This window comes from Canis lupus, chromosome 22 (assembly GCF_048164855.1).
Source record: "Canis lupus baileyi chromosome 22, mCanLup2.hap1, whole genome shotgun sequence".
NCBI classification, from domain to species: Eukaryota; Metazoa; Chordata; class Mammalia; order Carnivora; family Canidae; genus Canis; species Canis lupus.
The window spans coordinates 20,831,317-20,853,823 of NC_132859.1; the positions used below are offsets into that span (position 1 = coordinate 20,831,317).

A 22,507-nucleotide genomic window follows, 5' to 3' on the forward strand; every position below is an offset into this window, starting at 1 on the left:
CACAGTCTTCTTACATAACCACCGTCTGAGGTTCACTGTGACCAGGGCTGAATACTGACTGGCTCTTTCTGCAAGGATCTAGAATTTTTTTTCCTAAAGGCTCCAACAGGACCAATTCCTGCCTGCCTCGGACAGATTAACTCTGCTCTGGCAAGGGGTTGTGCTAAACTATTAGGTTGATCTGTATGAAACTGCTGATATTTGACCTACAGAAATAGCATTTTCATATAGTTCAAAAAAAAATGAGCTCATTTTTTCCTGGTCAGACCTCACCTTCCTCAGTGTCCTGTTTTCTGTGGAAAGAGAATCTCCGCTCCCTCAGTGGACAGGAATGAAAGATGCTGTTATTAAAAACAATCTAAAGTGATCTGAGAAGTGACAGCATCTCTTAGAGCAATGAGGTAATGCATCCAGCCTGCCTTCTCTGCTGTTTAACTTCCTGACAGGAGGCACAGAACGTGAACAAATTGATTGTCCTGTACAAAGTCAAGTAAATAAATAGCAATGCTTAATGCAATCATTTTCCATATTGCCTCATCAAAACCCACGCAGCCAAAGCCATTTATGAATTACGTAGGCCTCTACCGTTGTTATCTTTCAGCAATGTTGCTCTCAAAGATGCCTGCAGGGGTGGGGGGGGGGGCAGGAAAGCAGGTGCTAATCAATCTTGAGGCTGTGATCAGACATCATTTAGAAAGATGACAGCTTGCTTGAGCCATTCCTAAATTTTCAAGAGAGAACCACCAAGGGACTAAGTCATTAATGCAGAGATAGGAAGAAGGCTGGGTCGGGGGAGTTATTATTAGAGAATAACTACTTTGGTGCCTCGGTCCTGCTTTAGGTTTGCAAGGAAAAAAATAAACTCTGGGAAGAGTGAAGATGATGGAGGACCCAGGCCAAGAGTAGGCTAGAATGAGATGATCCTTGCAGTCTAGCATCTAGCTTGTTGCATTTCTTACTTCCCTTCCTTCTGGCCATTCTTGAAGTGAGGATAATAGAGCCCAGAAAATCAGGGATAGAAGGACTCTCACGTGTGGTGGTAGACACTTGACTTATTTCAGCAGCAGCTAGGATGGATCAGAGGCTCTGAGGAGATACTCCTGCCTGAGGTGAGGCCCATAGCGGCGAGGAACAAAAAGCATGCCCTGATAATTAAAGGCCACTTACCCTCCCATGTAGAAAGGATGCACCCCCAGGAGAGCGTGCCCACAATGTAATTAGGCTGTGGTACGATGACACAAATATGAAAATGTCAGGACGTTTTAACAAAGATAAATTCATTTTCATTTAAAGGGCTGTCCTTTATTATTCTGTCCTTGCCACTTTGGGGAGTGGGGATGAAGGTGTCTTCTCTTGTACAGAATTGACAAGGGCTATGGACGGTCATTATATTTCAGTGGCTTCATAAGAGTCCCTATCTAACTCAAAGTTTAGGCTATCAAGTCAACACATAAGTCAAAACCCATAGTCTAATCCTAGAAAGCCCCCTCCAGCAGCCCGCATGACAGTCACGCATACATGATAGCTTGTCTGCATTCCTGCATCATTCCCTCTAATTTGTTCTTATGTCAGTCTGAATACACGCAACAGAAAACCCACTACACTTGAGCTTACACTCACATTGTGAATATTATAAGGGAAGGGGGAAGCAGGCTTCACTCCCAGGGTGAGGTCCTTCAGGCCGCTTGTCCTGGGGTACCGTCAGAAGCTTACAGCAGAACAACACCTAGACTCAGGCCCATTCAGCTTTTGTCCCATTTCAGGTTTCCAACCAGGAAGAACATGGAACACAGAGTTCCAAGGTCTAGAAGTCAGCCCATGAGTCCTGAATTTCTCACAGGCAGGGGGAATGGCTTAGTCACCTCTGCCCCTACATAGAACCTTGCACAAAGTTGGTGTTTAGGGCTGTTTGATCAATGAATGAATGAAGGAAGGAACAGCCAAGTCCTTACTCCTCTCTGATCACATGTTGTGGGCTTAGCGACCAAGCCCACAGGGGTAGGAAGGAGGAGTGAACCGACTTTGTGCCTCCTCACGAAGCTGGAAGAAGCGGAAGCCACAGAAGTCCCATAATCAAGGGCTCCTCAGCCCTGCTATGGAGGCCACAGGCCCCAGAAAATGGGACTAGATCCCACCATGAGTATGCCCATGGCAGAGCTGTGGGTGTGAAGACTTGGCTACCGTGCCCCCTTATTCCCCACGGCACCACTTCAAATCTAAGATCCTCTGCCCTCGTGAGAGGAGAGACTTTCTAAGACTTGACAAAAGACAGACTAGGGAATGCTTCCCTCCTCTCTTCCCCTGAGACCTCAATCTGCAGTCACACTTGCCCTCCCTAGCACCTCCCATCAACCCTTAGAGAGAACAATCTTAAGTTTCCCCATGCTCCCTCTTAGAGCCATCGCTGCACTGTGTAGTTCTTCCCTCTGCTGATACAGTCTGGTATTTGCCACCTCCACGTATTAACTCCTTCCATAACCCTCGAATACCCATCTCCCACCCAGAGCAGCATTCTTGACTATGGCACTACTGATGTTTGGGGCCAAATAACTCTTTGTTGTCAGAGGCTGTCCTTTGCATTGTAAAATGTTCAAGAGCATCATCTCTTACCACTATCTGCCTGCACACCCTCCAGATTTGACAACCAAAAGCCAAGTGGCCTCCTGGGGGAAAAGGGTAAAAAATTGTACCTGTTTGAGAACCATCAGTCTAGAGTAAAATGCGGCTGCTGCAGGGTGTGGATAAATGTTTGTTAAGGGAAGGAACACAGAAATGGATAAATGAATGAATGAGTGAATCAATGCACAAGAGAGGAAGCATCCTGCTCCTGGGGAGCTCCGGGTATATAAATTGAGAGCTACAGGCAGAGACGCAGTTAATAGGTCAGCCAGTCCTACTGGGACCCTGAATCCTCAATGGGCTTTTGCTGACTGTGCAGTTTGATGCATTTCCAATTAACAAGAAGACTTGCAGATGTCAATGGACCTTCAATAGGGTCACAGGAATGGGGCCTCTGATAAGCCAGGCTGCAGAGTGTGACACAGGGAAGCTCAGGCACCTGTCTGCCAAGGCGTGGATTCATTTCCTTTGTCAAGTTTGCAATTTGGAATGACAGTTTCTCACCTTCTGTCTTCCCCAGCTGCCATTTGCAAAGGTTACTTGCTCTAATTTGCTCAGAATTTCTCCTCCCTTGACCTCTCTCCAAACTCCCGCTTCTCTTCCTCTCTCTTCCTCCATCAAGGTCTTTTTGGGAGATGACTACACTGTTGGGTGCTGTTCCTTATGGAGGTAGGACCAGGGAACCTGTACTGCTATGGGTCAACAGACTTTCATCAGGCAGGGAGAAGGAAACAGAAGGCATGAGGGCCTGGCCACACACTGTCACTCCTTGGCTTTCTGGGAATCTCTGTTCTCTCTCCAGCTCAACTACACTCTTCATCCTAGGTTCAGGGCCACAGAAGGTGAGCAAGGGCTAGGGCCATGGACAAGAAAATAGCTGTTGAAGATGTAAAACAGTCTAGGCTTTCTCATCCTTTAAGGTAAGAATAGGTCCTGCTTAGTGAGGGTTTAGGCACTGCCAAGCATTCTATGATTATTATGTCATGGAATCTGTCAGCAACCTTATGGAGTTAGAGTTCTATTCTTCATTTTACAGGAGAACAAAGGGGATATAAAAATTCTCAAGTTTAAGGGTGCATCAGAATCACCTAGAGGGCTTGTTAAAAGACAGATCTCTGGGCCCTGGCTCCAGAGTTTCTGATCCAGTAGGTCTGGACTAGGGCCTAAGGATTTCTATTTCTCAATTGGAGGATTCATACCTTAGGCTAGAAATCTAGTAACTTAACTTAAATCGCACATTTGCCAAAGAGCAGATATGTACAGGAATCAGGTCTCTTGGATGGTAGAGCCTGAGGTCATAACCTGGCATTATTTCAGGTAACCCTGTGGGCCAACAGGTCCCATTTTTATAGGTGGAGAGACAATCTAAACTCATTAACCCATTCACTAAATATTTACCAAACATCTATCACATGCCCTGCCATGTGTGAGCTGTTGGGTATGACACAAAAATATGAAGCTGTTCTCTGTGAGCTTACATGTCCAGAGAGGGAGAGAGGCATATACACCCATACTTAAAGTGTAGGTAGAGATATTGCTCAGAAAGAACAAAACATTTGTTAGAGTAGCCATTCTCTCTCTCTCTCTCTCTTTTTTTTTTTTTTTTTTTGGTTCCAGGGCCCCTTAAAATTCTTAAAAATTATTGAGAACCCCAATAATAAATTTATTGCATGTTCACACAACAAATTTTTATTTAAAAAAACCTATATTTTCAAAAAAGGTAAAAAAGGCTAGCAATGCTTTATGGTTCTTGCAAATCTCTTTATATTTGACTCAAGATAGCTGGATCCTTACTTATGCTTCTGCATTCAATATGATGTAACATGTCATTTTGACTGATGATATATAGAAAATTGATAAAAGAGAAAAAGAAAAAAGGAAACAATGTAGAGAGAAAGTTATTGTAGCCTTTTCAGATAATTGGGGATATTTTTCTTTGATACTACATTAAAACTCAATAAGTTTAGCTGTAATGTGGAATCTTAAACCTGATCAATGAAAATTATGCATTCAGGTTGTATTAAAATACATTCATCTATTTTGAATTTTCTTTTTTAAAAAGATTTTATTTTTTTTTATTAGAGAGAGAAAATGTGTGTGTATAAGTGGGGTGAGGGGCACAGGGAGAAGCAGGCTCCCCGCTGAATAGGGAGCCCAATGTGGGGCTCAATCCCAGGACTCCAGGATCATGACTTGAGCCGAAGATAGCTACTTAAAGACTGAGCTACCTAGGTGCCCCTATTTTGAATTGTCAAAGCAACTTTTACCTAAGCTTGATTTAGTCACATCCCATATTGCTTTTTGGCAAATATTAGTACATTGAGTTATGAAGATCTTCTAAATGTTGACACATCATACAGTATCAAAAAATATATTCATTAATATTCTTTTTAAAAAATGGTAAGCTATCAATTTTCCTAAAACTCCAATTTTACTTGAAAGCTCAAGTTTTATCATTAGCAACCAATACCTTCAGTGTTTTTCATTGGAATGGTAAGCTCACTCCTCTTAATTTTCAATGCAGTATCCAAGTCTGAACAGCCCTAATTTGTGTGTCTGATGTTCTTGCAACTGAAAATTATGTTCCTTGAAAAAAGTGACTAGTTTGGGGGCACCTGGGTGGCTCAGTTGGTTAAGCATCTGACTCTTAGTTTCAGCTCAGGTGGTGGTCTCATGGGTTCTGGGATTGAGCCCTGCATCAGGCTCTGAACTCAGCAGGAAGTAGGTTTAAAGATTCCCTCCCTCTGCTCCTCCCCCACTTGCTTGTGCATGCATGTTCTCTCTCTCTCTTTCTCTAGAGTAAATAAATCTTAAAAAAAAAAAAAAAAAAACAAACGGAGAAAAGTGGTTAGTTCAGCTTGCAACTCAAATAACCACATGAATGCTTGTCCTTGAGACAACCATAATACTTCAGGATGTAGAAGTATTTTATTTTATTTGAACTTACCATTTCATTGCACAGAAGGTTAAAATGACATGTACTCAAGGGTCAAGGTGTAAATAAATTACTAACTTTTAGTGCTTCATCAAGGCATTCTTAAGTGAAACTGGCATTGGTTTTTTCTAGGAGTTTTTTGAGTGATTGTTGGTAAAGGACAGGATGACTACCAGTATAGTCTGCTTGGGCAAAAATTAAAAATACCAGCTTCAGGCAGGCAGATCCAATATTCATCCACCAGCCATGCAAATATCAACACAGTGAAACAGGTAAGTGGCATCAAATTTTATTATGAAGATAGCTCTGGCCTTGAATTCCTCCTAAAAGAACCCTGTGTGGGAATGGAGGTTCGTGGAGCACGCTTTGAGAACCTCTGTACCACAGCAGCTTAAATTCCTCAGCATTTCTCAAACATCTCCTAAACACCTACCTATCTTGTTCATACTCAGCCTTGCCTCTGAGATGTCTCAAGAGATTAAGCACATCAAGGAAAGAAAGCACGAAGGTAAAAATATAGGGGAAAAACATTTCAGGAAAGATACAGTCTATACTGCAATGCCGCAGTAAGCATATAGTTGAATTAAGCAGGCAGCTTAATTTAGCTTAAAAGGCATCACTTTAAAAACAACCAAATGTGTTAAGACATTACAGACCCAATTAATATGTTTTCTAATAATAATCAGTACCATTTGTTAAACATTTACTAAGGGAAGAAGACACTGCGTTGAGACCTTTGCCTATGTTATCCTGTCTGATCTTTCCAACTAGCCTATGAAACAAATATAATTACTTGCATTTACAGGCCAGGAAGCTGAGGCTTGGGGAGGTGAAGTGATGCGCCCCGTATGGAACAGCACAGCAGCAAATAAGGAAGCAGAACTGCGATTATGATCTTGGTTCTGTCGACCAGGAAGCCAGCGCTCTTAGCTCTTCGGCTCTGCAGTCCCTTGGGCACGGCTGACCACACGGCGGAGCTGAAGTTACTCTGCTGCTTGCCAGGGGTGAGATGCTGGCCTGCATCCTCTGGGACTGCCCCTCAGGGCAGATGCGGGCACAGCTGCCCTCCTCCAGGACAGCCCGACTCTGCCACGAGAGGACTCCCGCTCCCTTTTCTTTGGCCCAGCAGCAGCAAGCTGCCACCGACCACAGGGCCCTGCACTGTACTTGTACACGATGTACACACACACACACAGAAACGTCTGCCCCTTGATCTCCTGGGGGACCGCGGCAAATACAGGCAACAAATATAAGCAGACCTCTTTTTGTTAATTAGTGGTTGGAAAGTGAGACGAATTCAGTTTTAATTTCCTGATAAATTCACTACTCAGGACATAGATTGCACAAAATCTGCCTTGCCAATCTGTGACTGTCCTACTCACTCTCGGGTGAGTCTTTGTCCTCCACCCTCAGCCAAAGGCTGCCTGGAAGAGTGGAGTCTCGGGGAGACCCCCTAGGCAGGACTGGCTTGGGCTCAAGGGGAAGCCGACATGCCCCATTCTCAGTGCTCCCCACTTCACCATCCTCCTCCTGCCCTGGGCTTTGGGCAACGTACAGGTCAGCCCCTATCCTACTTCTTCCTCCAAAAGGCACAGACTCAGGAGAGGACCTGTGGAGCAGGGTCTGAGTACAGGCACCAACCAGCCTCAAGGCATCAAGCATGTTGGAGGCAGCATTTCCATGGATGCACAAGGCTTGAGAATTTCTGCTGTGGAGATGGAGCAGAAATGAATGGAGCATGGTAGAGGGCAGGGAGTCCTCAAGGCAACCCAAATCAGACAGAGACAGATGCCTCCCCAGACAGGGAAGTCAAGGGAGAAGGTATGGAGGGGCACAGGGAGGAAATGAGAAGACCTGATGCCAGGAGAGTTTCCATCCCAGGCCTTGGCCCCAGGGCAACCCAGGTGCATAAGTATGTCTCATGGAGGGTTTTGCCTTCTGAGTCTAGCCTTGATTAAGCTTGAGCCTGGTTTACTAACAGTTAAAACATTAGAGAAAAAAGTACCCAACTGTATTTAGGGACTCAGATATTCCATATTCCTTTTGAATTGAGAGTAGGATATAAATAAGAAAATAAAATCTCAGAAGTCAACTTCTTTATCTCTGATTCAGTAATCTAGCATTTGCTATTTGGCATGGAGAGCTATTAATATGCTTAAAGACAGGGCATTAGGGGAGGAGTCATGAGGCTTCTCCAGATCAGCTGAAGAATGCACTTGCTCTTTGGACAGACCAGATAATAAGGCGCACCTTGCCTACCTGGGGCCACTGACCTTGATTCAAGTGAATTTCTTGAGAGGAAACAATCAGCCCAGTGAAGACTGTCTTGCAGACTCAGCAAACCTCAGGTCAGTGTGCAAGACCCTACCAGCACTGCAGGAGGAGGGGCAGTCCTTAGGAAGGGTCCTGGATTTGCCAACAGAATACAGGCTGCCTACCCAGTTTAATTTGTGTTTCAGTAATTTTTATTTTTAGTCTAAGTACATCCCAAATATTGCATAGGACATGCACTGAAAAATCATTCTTTGTGAGAGGTCCGTTTGGGACACACTTCTACTAAAAAGCTATCAGTCGCTTATCTGAAATTTGAATTTAACTGAGGGTTCTGTATTTTGTCTGGCCACCCTATCATCATGATCTCAAATGTTAGGCTTCAAATTTTCACATTCTGGATCATGATATCTTGTAGTCCGGAGCTTCCTTTCCATTTTCAGAGGAGTGGCCTTGTTCAAGGCTATGAAGGAGGCTAAGATCATGGGGTTCTTCATCCAAGACTGGTTGGAAGACTTGCATTTGAAAAATTCTATTTGAGGAAGTGGCTCTACCCAAAGGCAAAGACCAGCACATGGGCCCCAGAAGGCTCCCCAGGCACTTCACACTTCTCAACACCCAGTACTCCTGGGCCATACAAATAAATTCCAAGGATTCCCAGGGGAAGGATGGAGAATGAGAGGCAAGGCGATATTCTTTCTAGGGAAGAGACAAGGAGGAAGGAAATTATAATTGTGGCTCCAGAGTTTTAAGTAATTCAACCAACACGTGCCCTCCATGAGGTATTGAAGATGGATGCAGCCTTTCCCTCCTGGTTTACAGAAACCCAGGGAAGGGGCCCTAGGCAGTGGAATGCATCCCCTACCAGCAGGGAACATTTTGCCACAAAGGAAAATCCCCTCTGAGGGGATTCATTAAATAAAGTCCAGGCTGAGCCTTTCCTAAGGGGCTCCGGGGCCTTCTGCAGCTGGATGCTCACTAATCCCCATAAAATTCCAATGCAGTAAGAAGGGGAAGGAATTATAGATGTAAAATTGTTATCAGGAGGATTCAGGCGGATTTCTCCTCGTCCGCTTCCTCTATCTCCTCCTCCTCCTTGTCAAGCTATTAAAAATAATGCCTTGCATACATAGAGTGCTTTACAGTCTAGAAAGAGCTTTCTGGGCATTACCTTTGAGGCTGGACAGCAGTGACCTGCTTGGACCCTGACATGGTTCCCTGAGCCTTCACAGCTCCTGCTCCAGTGCTCCTTAGAGCCACATCCACTGGCCTGAACCCTTCATCCTCCACTGCTCCCCTTTCACACACACACACACACACACACACACACACGCATGTACATGTGCCCGTGCATGAGCACATGGGCATGCCCGTAGATGCAGATGTGTCTCATCCATAAACTCTGTGTGGTTCCTTGTTCCTTGGAGGTTGGCACATGGGCCTCTAGTTCACAAATATCCCCAGACCCAGGACTCAGTGTCTTTGGGTCATCCTTCCCTCCTTTCACCACAGGTCCCCAAAAGGGCAAGCCAGGCAGCTCTCAGGACATCATAGTGCATGTGGGGGGAGCCATTCCTAAGGCACCTTTGCCTGAGAGAATTCTGGTTTACTGAAAAAAGTTGAAAGGATAGCTTAGATTTACTGCATACCTATTACATGCCAGGCTCCTTATACCTTACCATGGTGAATGCTTCACAGTTCTGAAAGGAGGGGAGTGTTGCCCAGTTTTATAGGTGTTAGAACTAAGATTCAGAGAGGATCAGCATTTGCCTAAGGTCACACAGCCAGAAAGTGGCTATGCTGGGACTTGAACCCATGAAGTCAGACTCCAAGCTCATATTTTTATTATGTTTAAAGTTTTCATGGGTCAGGAATTAAGACAGAGATTGGTGGGATGATCCTTGAGCTCCACATGGCACTGAGCAGTGTCCCTCAGTGGTATTCAGTTGGTGGCTGGACTGAGGGAGCTGGAGGCTCCAAGGATGGCTTCACTCACCTGCTGGCAGCTTGCTAGGACTGGCTGGTAGGCTGCACTCAGCTGGGCCCATCTCCCTTGGCCTGCAGTGTTGGGGCTTCTCCATGTACTCTCTCTAGCATGGTAGCTAGACTGTTACATGGTGAGGCCAAGAAGGAAGCAGTATATGTTCTTAAAGGCAAGGTTTGGAAGGGGCAACTTGTTGTTTTTGCCACACTCTGTCTGTCAAAACAGCCACAGGGCAGCCGAGATTCAAGGGGAGGGTAATTAGAAACCATCTTTGCACGGGATGAATGTCTAAGGATTTGCTATCATCTCTATTCCACCACAGGTGACTAGTAAACCCACAGATGTTACATAAGCCAGGGCCTGGCAAGGCTACCCCCTCCCCCGGAGCTACAAATGGCCCACATGCCCCTCACATCTCTCCTGGTAAGGGTGACGGGAGGAGCATGCTTGCACAAAGGGATCACCACCCCAGAGCTCTTATGATAACACCAGATGTTCCTGAGGCTCTCAGGCTGGGGGATCTGGTGAGTGTAGACAATGATGATGACAATAAAGGGGTAGGCCTCATAAGGGCCAGACCAGAAAAGTATTCCAAAACTAACTACAGAATTCCTGTAACTCTTCTGCATAAATCATCCACCAGTCAAAGGCTAAGGAAGAGAGCCAATGAGGCCTGATGAAATCCACCATTCATGCAATGAATTAATGAGTACCCACTCCATGTAGACATTAAAATCCACATTTCAACCTTGTATCTGTTGGCTCCTTCCTTTTCAAGGAATGAGTACAAAATAGCCAGTCTACACAAGTCAGCACCATGAGGACTGGGTAAGGGATGAGACGCAGCTGCTCTCCCTGGCCAGAGGTGAGGCATCTGAATGCTCTGAACCTCAGTCTCCCGTTTGTAAAATGGACTTGGCCTACATGATTTCTAAATCCCTTCCAACATTTTGACGTGGGGAACCAGTGCCAATGACCTTTAAAAGCCAAATATATGCAAAACCAGTCATTTTCTCCCTTAGATACTAACAAGTGCTTCTATGCATATTCATCCTCAAAGGACATCCCCTCGAGGGGCTGAACCCTCTCCAGTTTTCAAGGCCACAACTATGAAGAATTCTAGCAAATCCTCCCGGAGGCCAGAGTGTCTCATCTTACTATTCATCCCATCTCATGGAGATTTGAAACAAAGAGCGAACTTTTCATCTTCAGTGTGCATCTGGGGTAAGGAGATTGAGTTTCAGAATGATTTGCTGCACTGAAAATCCTCTCTTCCTTCCAGGCCTGAGAAGTTACTCAGGCTCTGTGGTAAAGTGCTAATTCTCTCATTAAGAGGCCCGGTGTGAGGTTGGAGGTGTCCCGGGTCAGGATGCAGCCCCAGAATGTCTGATTACAGAATAACCACCCATCCATCTTCTGGGAGTCCAGTTACCATCCTAGAGCCCCTGTCCTGCCCATTTGGTGTGAGATTCCATTGCCTGAATCAATCAAGGGAACAGAAGGCTATGTTTATGGCTACATCATGACTGCTCATCAAGCCTAGTGCACACTTTTGTGAACCTCTACAGCTCTGGATCCCAGCCACTTCGATCCATTGCTATACCCTCCTCCAGATCTCAACTGTGGAATCCACTTTTGGGTTTCTGAACTGGCTGTGTGTCATTAGTAAGACGTGTCATTCTAGAAGTTTCTTAAATAGGCACAAGGTCCTCACTAACCAGAGAGGTTAAGGAACTTATCCTTAGTTCAGATATAGTTTCACAGGAAGGCAAGGGCAGGACACCTACCAGTTACACTGTCATGGTGGCTGAGTTAGGAGGACCCTCCACAGGTCTAAGGGCGGAGGTTAATATTAGTTAATATGAGGTAAATATAGCTAAACCTAAGATGTTCAAGCCTACAGGGGACACATCTCTCCCAATCTCAGGGCACAATAATCTGTACACTGCAGGATACTCACATGGTAGACATGGCACAGAGTAGTAAAGTGGCCAGGAGCTCCTGACCTCATAGGCCATTGAGCTTGCCACCCCATTCCATCCTAGGCAGTTTGGACAGGTGTGTGTGCCAATTTCAACACTTCCTCGATTAATTTTCTCCCTATCCAATTCAAGCAAGCCCTAGCCACTTGGTTGGACAGGTCCCGGACTTCCTTGGCACTATCCCCCTATACCTATACCCTTTTTAAGTATAATATGGGCCTAAGGCTCTGATTCTTCAGAGACAGGGCTCCATCAGCCTCATTATACTATTCATTGGCATGAATATTCATGAATATTCATGCCAATGAATAGTCTATCTTCCCCATCCAACAGTGGGCTCCTTGGGGTCAGGAGGAGCTTCTTGCCTGTGGCCTCACCACTTAGCCTAGAGCCCAGTAGCCACTGGAGGATACTCAGTGGATGTACATGGAATCAGGGAAAGGATGGAGATGGGTGGCTGGAGAGATAAATGAATGCTAGTTCCCAGTGGGATTTCCATGACCCATGTCCCTCCTTTCTTCAAACCTGTAGACCTGGCTATACCAGATACTTTGACAAATCTCAGGCACCAACCTCCTTAGGGACCAATTTTCTCTTCTTTGTATTATAGCAGAGCCCTGGCATGTTACCAATAGGCCTCCACATGGGCCAGTCATCTGACCCTTGCCATAAGCAAATATGTTTTAGAATGGCCTATGACTCATGCATCATGCAAAGATGTCTCAAGATGCAGGAGATGCTGAGACAGTACTTCAGAGCTGATGGACACCAGGCTTCCAGCTGATCCAGCTTTTCCCAGAAACAAGAGCCAGGCCCATGTGATGCATATGAAAGCCGTTGTGGGGTCAGCAGGACAGTCCTGAGTGGGAGACCATGCCCAAACACAGAACCTGCTGGATTTTAACCACTTTCTTGAATTACTCAAAGACGTGCACACTAGAATCTACTTTAAGAATAAAAGATTCCCTAATTGAAGGTAATTTGCTTTCCCAGTTCCATTTACCATTCATGTAATTATTGTAAATACTGGCTTGGAATAAGAGACTTTTCTTTTATTCCCATGCAGTTCTAGCATTCCCTTCTGTGGAACTAGGCAGTAAAATCCCAGCTCCATGGGTAGGTAATAAGCCAGTCCTTCTCAGTAGAAAGGGGTCGTAGACACAGCTTTAAGCATAAAAAGACACCTGAGACCCTTAACAAGGGTGACATAGACTTTTCTGCAGCTTCCCCAAAGAGAGATAGATGTGAGAGGGAAAGAGAGGGAAGAGGGTTGTTTGGCATAACTCAGGCCCATTCTGTGAGCAGCAAACTCTAGGGCTCAGGCCATGTGCTTCCAAACCCCAGTGGAGTTAAAAGAATGAGCTCAGAATATGGGCATAGAGGAAACAAGTCCAGAGCTGGCCTAGAAATACCTGGGAGCACTCAGCAGGAAGCGGAAGTGCCCATGGGAAGATCCTGCCAGCCTGGATAGTATGTGAAGCCTGGGCCACCATCTTGGCCTCCGATACACAGATTCTGTTCTCCTTCAGCTGCACTGGTAGCCTCTCTGTCAGTCATCCTGCTTCTTTCTGGCCGTAAGTCCTACTCAGGTCCCACGAGCAGGGTCCATCCATAGGATCTCCTCCATGAGCGGTTTCAAAAGGCACCCAGTGAAAAAACATTGCACTTACAAACCAGCTATAGGGCTGAGGCCCCCCATATGCTTATATATCCACAAGCCCCACTCTAGCAACCTTAGAAAGCACTGTTGCCCAAAGACACAACAGCTGCCTTGATAGGGTCACCTGATCTCCTATGAAGGGCCTCCCTGGGCAAAGCCACCTGGCAAGACCTGGTCAGGGTCCCTGTGGCTGTGACTCAGAGCTGAGCCTTGTCTAGGCCCTAAAGCTACCAATTCACCACAATCCACCTGCCCATTTCCTGCTCAGGGTTCTGGTCTCCAGTCCTTCCCCAGGCAGACAGCAGTTGCCTCCCACAGCCTTCGGAACCTGGCTACAAATGCACAGCCAGGAGCCCGTGCCCTCTCACTAGATTCCCAGTCTCCCCAACTCAGGAGCCTCCCCATGAGATCCTTCCCAGCAGACCTAGCTGTACACCCCTGCCCGCCTGCCCCTTGCCCTCCCCCAAAGGCCACTGCATATTTTATCTCCAGTGGACCATGAAGGTCTGAAGGAAGCAGGATGATTTATCAGAGACATAACCACACAGTTGAAATTGTGTCAATATATCTTTGCATAGTGGATTCTGAAGGATGCCCCCTATTTCTCTGGTAAATCATATACATTTAAAGTCCCCCAAATGCTTAAGTAGATATTTATCCAGTAAATCAGCTCAGCTTTGAAGCGGCTCATTTCTTTCCTGCAGAAATACAGGATATAGTTGCTAACCTTGTTTTTCTTTCCTTCTCCGAGTAAGGAAAAAAAAATAGAAGAAGAGGAGCGGAGAAATGAAATTCTGAATAATGAATGTTTAAATATTGACGAAGGTTTGACACTAATGGTGTGAGGGAGAGCACGCTGCACAATGGCTCCTCTGCGGCAGGATCTACAAAGGGAGGCAGTTTGCTAGAACCTTTCAGGCCCCTTCCAGCAACTAAATTCTCTGAATCTGTGACACGTTATTGAGTGCTCCTGGGCCAGGGCTGGAGCACACAGGAATTAGATGGAACCTTCTTGATGCAACAGGAAAGGTCTAGTGATTTATTAGTCTTCATTTCCGGATTCTCTCTCTCTCTCTCTCAACCTATTTGCAAACAATTTATTCAGAAACAGCAGTTCCTCCTTTTTAAAGGATATTACTCTGGTTTGAGCTATTTCCCACTTCCTAGGAAGATATTAAGATACATTGTGAATAAGGATTTACGTGTATGAATCCTCAGTGCCAGGCCTGGCTCTAAGTCAATGGTCAAAGGTGCTTGTGGAACCTCCAACCCCTGGTGTACCTTGTGTTTTTCACAGGCACATTCCCCAGAAGGCTGAAAACAATCTGCCCACTTTATAGCCAGAAGGGCTGAGGCCTAAGGACTCAAGCAGCTGTCTTGCACATGTCCTGCAGGGTTGGGGCGATGGTCAACTCTGGGAACTCCAGCAGCTATAATGATGGAAGCTCCCAGATGGAGCTGACCTTTCCCAGAAGTTACTGCTGCCCTGTCTTCAAGGTGAGCTCTGGGCTTGAGTTCTCCGAGTATTTCCTTCTGCCTTTCAGCCAAACCCGCAGTAAACCATTCCAGATTCTACCCTGATTGTCACCTTGCAGGAAAGGAATCTCCTGCAATACCCTATCTCAACACAAAAGGAATCCTTCTCGAAGTTCAAAGCCCGGAGGCTCTTATTCCTTCTTTGGTGACAGCCTCAGATTCCTCTTCCCCGCCCCACTGTGTTAGTCATGGTCTTCAGACGTATGGATTTTTGCCACCAAAACCATCTATGTTCAAATCTCTGACTCACACACAGGTTTCTCTTGGCCACCTCCTGGAATCTCAGTAAATGACAAAAAGCAGTAGAAAAGGTGTGAGTCCTCATGGATAAGGAGCACCAGGAAGGGGACTCAGCCTACAAAGGTCTGCATACATTTTTGGTGGGAGGAGTGAACACTGAATTTGAGATAAGGGCCACGATGTCCACACCTCTAAAGGGGCCATGTGAGTGGCTCGGTCACTGGGTCCCCCAGGGGCATGGTTCTCAGAGAGTGGAGGTGAGGCGTACAGGCACAGACGCCCCTGCTCCAACAAAGAAGCAGATAAATAAAGCACAAAGTGCACATATATCACACCAGCAATGCACGAAAGTAGCGCAGACAAGTCCTAGCACTAACTGTGCAGCGGGACCCAAGAACGAGCAGGATGGACACAACATGCTTTCAGGATGGAGGTGGGAGACACCAAGCACCTTCTGAGCATTTGGGAAATGATCTTGGTTATAATTGGACAGATTTGGTTGACTCCATGGAAAGAACATAGGTAGTATGCAGAAAATCAGATAAATGAAAAAAAATGAGGAAACCATTAATCCCAGATTTTATTAAAAAGTGTACGAAAAAGAAAGTCACCATATGCTCCATACACTACTCTACTCAGCTTGGCACTGAAAAATAGCTGCATCCATATAATGATGGGAGCAGGATATAACTTTTACCAAAAAAGTTATAGAGATCGACACAATAAATAAGCATCAATTCTCTACTGCACACGTATTACATCCCAACGTCACATACATAGACCCAAAACATTACAGACAAGTAACAGATAGAGCAATAGAAAGATGTTAGGAAAATAAAAGAAGAGGAAAAATGTGGAGAACAGCACAAGAGAGAGCCATATCCTTGGCAACCAAAAGAGAAGGTCTAAACTGGCATCAATAAGTAGCATTATAAGAGTATGATTTTTAAAAATGGAAGTAAATATACGAAGTAGAGCAAAGTGTCAGGAAGCAGGATGGGGTGGCGGAGGTGGGCAGGAGATTGGTGTTCTTTCATTTTGGTACAAACTGAATTTTTAAATCCATCACTTTGGTAAAAACAAAATTAATTCAAAAATGCAAAGCTGCCATTCCCCCAAGCAGGCCCGCCACACCATGGAAGAGGAAGATGCTAATCCGCATCACCCCCCTCCAGGGAGGGAGAGAGGGAGGCCAAACACAAAAGGAGCCCCCAAACACATGTTCTGCTTTGGCGAGGGACAGACATACGTCCTAAATTCTGGCGACACCCATCCTTGTTTCTAAACCATGCCGCTGAAAGGTTTCAAAGAAGGTGGCTTTAGCAGATAATTTGGAAATTTCCCTCTCCGGGATTAAAATAGACGAAGTAAAATCACATTTCACACAACCAGAGCCGCACTAGGGCCCTGTTTTCATTCTAGTGCACAGTTTGTGACATGAAAATAAACAATACTGGAAAGGAGGTGTTTCTGTGTTTTTCCCGAGTCTCTTGAGATGAAGTTGGGCAAAGGGTATGCAGCCAAACTGTTTTTCACACCATGCCTCGACTGAGTCTCACACTTCTTTGCATTTAGAGGGGATTTTCATCACTGCCTGGTTTCAGAATTGACTAGGTGTAGCCTGCAAGCTGAGAGCTCAGCTCAGTCGTCATTAGCGCATGTGGCCTGAGAAAAGTGTCATCGGGTCTGGAGGGGCTGCCCACGGATTTAAGGTCGCAGAGGGCCATTTCTCCGTGTGGCCCAGAATAAACTACTTCACTGGGTATCCCAAATCACTGTCTGAACCAGTGATATATATATATAGTCACCCAAAAACACTAGCATTTATATTAAAAAACAATTCCCCTAAGGAAAAAAAAATGTTTTTAAAGCGTTTGAGTATAAAAATGCACAGAGTGAGAAAATCCAACGCAAAGGAGAACTGTGAAAAACAGTGGCTGGCCAGCTCTGCCTGTCCCAGGTTCTCCCAGGTTCCCACTAAAGACCAGGGAAAACCAGGCCAGTAAAAACTCAAATGCTACTACATAAACTACAATTTGATACAGTACTACACCTTGAGGGATTTCCACCAATTATAAAGCGTGGGAGTGGAAGTGAAAAACACAAACCAAGGCCCACATATATATTTTTGCTTGAGCTGGAGCCCAGCTGAAATAAGGGAGGTTGTTGGGTTCCCGCATCTGAGGTCAGAGCACACGTTCATGCCACTCTCTGTTGTGGAGATTCTCCACGGGGGTCCATTTTGCCCCCTAGGACATAATGTCTGGGGACATCTGGAGCTATCACAACTTCAAGGGAAAGGAAGCTCCTGGCATGTAGCGGGTAGAGAACCACAGATGCTGCTAACCATCCTCAGATGCACAGGATGGCTCTCCAGAGAAGTGTCTAGACCAGGACATCAACGATGCCAAGGATGAGGAAAACTGCTGCACTGCCTGGGAGATGTATTTGAAGGCAACGAGAATGCCTGTTCCCCCATCATACTGCGTCTCTCTCTCTCTCCCTCCCTCTGTCTCACAGAAATACACACACACACACACACACACACACACACACGCATGCTTCATACTCCTTACTACATTAGGTGCAAAGGCCCTAATAATGTTACCTGAAAGAAGTTTTAAAAATCTACAAGCATTCAGGCAGGAAAAGAAGCAAAAGCAAAGCAAAACCAAAAGTGAGCTAACCACTGGAGAACTAGCCTCAGATCACCTCTGCAACAACACAAAAGCAAGAACAGAAAACATCAGACAACAACACCCGCTGAGTTTTGCAGAAAGTGGTTGTGACTTGAAATGTTATACTCAACCAATCCAGTACATGAGTACATGGTCTAAATGTGGAGCCATGGGACGCCGGGGGGGCTCAGCAGTTAAGCGTCTGCCTTTGGCCCAGGGTATGATCCAGGAGTCCCGGGATCGAGTCCCGTGTCAGGTTCCCTGCATGGAGCCTGCTTCCCCCTCTGCCTGTGTCTCTGCCTCTCTCTCTTTCTGTGTCTCTCATGAATAAATAAATAAATAATTTCAAAAAAAAAAAAAGTGGAGCCACAAAGCCATTTCAAAATACGCATGAACTCTACCATTATGACATGTATCTTTTAGAAGAGAAAAAGATTACTTGAAAACATACTCCACTGCCTGAGTGATGAATCAAAATGAAGCATTCCAGAATAGGAAGCTGGAGGTGAGCGATAAAACCCATTTACATGTAAAGTTCTCTGTAGTATTATTGTAAATAATGAGAATGAGAGAAAACAAATAACATAAGTAATAAAAAAGGGGACACAACCACAGACGGTGTTTTCTTCTTGTCTAAAAAAATCCCTCTATACCAGACTTGCTAATGAATTGAAAAATCTCAACAAATTGGATAGTTTTTCTGGAAAGTGTAAATTATCAGAGTGTGACAGAGGATAAAACAAGAAATCTGAGGACAGAATAAAATAAAAACTACTGAAGTTGATATCTGAAAAATATTCCAAGACTAAATACTTTTACAGGGGGAGTCTTTTAAATTTTTTAAAAAATAGGTAGCTCCATGATTTGTTGACACTATATATTGTTATATATTATAGTTAATATTATATGTTATCTAATATTAGATATTAAAATATATCTAAAACTCCAGTCTGGAGGCACCTGGGGGGCTCAGTTAAGTGTCTGCCTTTGGCTCAGGTCACGATCCCAGGGTCCTGGGACCCAGCCAGATGTTAGGCTCCCTGCTCGGTGCGGAGTCTGCTTTTCTCTCTCTCCCTCTGCCCCTCCACTCGGCTCATGCTCTCTCTCTCTCTCACTTACTCTCTCTCTCAAATAAATAAATAAAACCTTAAAAAAATACTCACCTGTTTTATGAAGTCAGTAAAACCTTATACCAAAATGTACCGATATAACTAAAAAAACTAAAATAAAAATGTGCACGAAAATACAGATGTGAACATCTCAATAAAAGCACCATGTACCAAATACATCATGCACCAGGGCCAACTAAGATTTATTCTTGAAATTTAAAGTACAATTTTATTATTTTTATTAACATTAATCAAAACCGCATGTCAATTGAGCAACAAGGAAAACAATATGCTCTTCTTAAAACATACTGAATATATTCTTCTTTACTATTCTTTCAAGTAAATATACATTATTTTTCGTCCTAGTTTTCTATTTTAAACTTACGCTATCCTTAATAATGAAACAACTAAAGTCAGTTCCATTAAAATTAGAAAGAAAATGAGCTTGTTCCCTTTCACTAATGTTTTACACTTTTCTGGAAGATCAGACTAAGGCAATAAGAAATGAAACAGAAATTAGAGATGTTAACTATTAGAAAGGAAGAAATAATCATGGTTTCAGATAGTATGATCAGACACAGAGATTGCAAAGCAAACAACTGGAAAATATCTTATAATTAGAAAGAGGGTTCAGGAATGTAGACCATTACAAAGGGGAAAAAAGAACCTTCTTTAATATTAGAAATAGCCACTTTTAAAAATCTGCTCACAACAGCAATAAAAAATAGCAAAAGCAATCAAAGACATAAGAATAACCCTAAACTGTGGCACCAAAATGAAGAAAATTAAAAACATTACTAAAATATATAACATAAGATTTGACAAAATGGGAAGATGTGCCCCTGGACAGAAGACTGAATGTAATTAATTCCTAAAATAATATTAACTTGAAAATATAAGCAATGAAATTACTAGTGGCTGTTTGGTCTGGGGAGAGGGGAGGCACTGCTAAAAAGAACAGAAGGAATTTCGAAGAAAAAACTTCTAAGATCTCCCGGTGGAAGGAGTAGGGCAAGGAATTCAAGTCTGTAGAAAGAAGAATAAAGAGAGGTAACTCGTCTAATAACCAGCCTGTCTGCCGTTTTACAACTGTTAGAATTAAAATGCACAGCACTGGTGCAATCATCGATAAACAGAGCACTGCAACAGAAGAGTCTTGAAATAGACCCAACTACATTTAAGAACTTAATAAATTACAAAGGAAGCAGTACAAGTAAATGGGGTAGAAATGCACCGGGACAATTGGCTATTGGAAAAAAAATTAAATTAGACTCTCACCCTATTACTATTTACTAAAATACATGCCAGGTGGATTGAAGAGTTGGTATAAAAATGAAAGCCATTTAAAACAGGACTATATCCATATATTACTTTGAGATTTAATTATTCTAATGTTTTAATGAAGCATTAAAAAAAAAAAAACTCGCAGAAAATATAGTTGTAAATTTAACTGAAGGACATTGTAAGCATAAAAGCCCTGAGGAGAGAGGGGGTACATCACGAAAGGCAAGCTCAAAACATTTAGTACATAAAAATTTTAAACTTCTACTATTAAAAATCATAAGCAAAATTGAATGGTGAATTGAGGCGCTAAGACCTGCTACAACCTTGAAAACATTCTGCTAAGTGAAAGAAGCCAGTTACAAAAGATCACATATTGTAGGATTCCATTTATATGAAATGTCCAGAATACGAGTAAATCCATAGAGATAGAAAGTACATTAGTGGTTGCCAGGTGCTGGGGGAGGGGCGTTGAGGTGAAATGGGGAGTGACTGCTGATGGGTATGAGGTTTCTTTTTAGGATGATGAAAAGGTTCTAAAATTGATAGTGGCGATGGCTGTACAACTCTATGAATATTCTAAAAACCACTGAATTGTACACTTTAATGGGGTGAATTGTATGGTATATGAATTATATCTCGATAAAGCTGTTATAAAAAATGTAATGGCAAATAACCAACTGGGAGAAATATTTGTATTGTATTTGGGAAAATATGAAGAATCTTCATGTAGAAGGAACTTTTAGGAATAGCAAGGAAAATGATGACACCCTATTGGAAAATTGGGCAAAATCAATGAACAGACAACAAATGACAAAGCAGCTCAGGAGCAGTGTGTATTCCATCACATTAGCAGTGATTTACGAAAAAGTAATGTTCAATGCAGAAGAAAGTGCCAGAACGAGAACATTCTCTTCTAGTGGGGCAAAGCCTTCACCGGGAGACTCTGCTGGAAAGCAACTTGGGATCTACTACCCAGATCTACTACCAAATACATATCCCCTCTCTTCCACATCTAGGAATCTGTCCTCAAGAAATAAGCACAAAGCGCCCAAGGATTTATGTATGAGGGTGTTCACAACACCATTATTTGTGGATATTTATAATATCTACAAATTAGAATGAACATCAGTGCCCAAAAGGGGAGAAATGGTTAAATAAATTATGAATCAGCCACAAGGCTGAATATTACGCAGCCATTAAAAATGATGTTTTCAAATAAATTTAATGACAGGGAAAATGATCACAGTGTAATGCTCAATGGATGAAGGACATAAAATTGCTTACAATATGATCCCATACACACCAAATGCTAAAATGAAATACACCGAAGGGCTGGCAAGAAAAGATCTCTAGGCAGTGGCATTCTGGGTGATTTCCAGTTTTTCTTTATATTTCCCGTATTGTCCTTGTTTTCTACAATAGGCACACTTTACTTCTGTAACTTGAAAACAAAAAAAAAATGATATTTTCTGGAATATTCATCTGCAGATATGCCTTTGGCCAGAAGAGATGAATAATGGCAATGCAAGTCCTTTAAAAGCCTGTATCTGCTTGGGTACGTACCCCTCCCCCACTTCCCTTGCCCCAGGGAACCACAGGGGGGAGGCTATTTTAAAAGGCCACCCACCCTCCTGGAGGCAGCCTCACCCTTGCTGACCAGGCTGTTAGTCCTTGTGACCTGCTACAAGCAAACACCACAGACTGGGTGGCTTATCAGCAACAGAAATGTATTTCCTATAGTTCTGGAGGCTGGCAGTCTGAGATCAGGGTACTGGCATGGTCAAGGGAGGGCCTTCCTCCTGCCTGCAGACTTCTCACTGTGTCCTCATGTGGCTGAAGGGATGAGGAGAGCTCTCTGGGGCCTCTTTTATGAGGATACTAATCCCATTTGTGAGGGTTCCACATTCAGGACTAACTGCCTCCCAAAGGCCCTATCTCCTAATCACCTTAAAGTTAGGGTTTCAATATATGAATTGAAGGGGGGGGGACATGAATATTCAGACAAGAGCACTGACTAAGGGCCCCACTGACTAAGAGCCCCCCATTCATATGCTCCAGTTCATCTAGGTTTCTGTCCTCTGTGGGGCTGAGTCCACAAAGAATAGTAAAGCTGGTATCTTTGATAAACCTGAAGGTCTTTTAATCCAAAGTGGTGTTTATTCTAACAAGGACTGCCATTATAGGCTCTAACAAACCTTTAGAATCCAGT

General features: G+C 43.9%; 1 protein-coding gene and 1 long non-coding RNA gene across 6 annotated transcripts in view; one reads left to right on the forward strand and one right to left on the reverse strand.

Moving 5' to 3' along the window:
- Positions 1-22,507, reverse strand: part of EPHB1 (EPH receptor B1) — a 473,975-nt gene that overhangs the window by 181,377 nt on the left and 270,091 nt on the right. The window lies entirely within an intron of this gene.
- Positions 3,667-6,828, forward strand: LOC140613984 (uncharacterized). Its single transcript, XR_012014894.1, has 3 exons — positions 3,667-3,936; positions 5,687-5,826; positions 6,360-6,828. It is a non-coding gene; the product is annotated as an uncharacterized lncRNA (long non-coding RNA).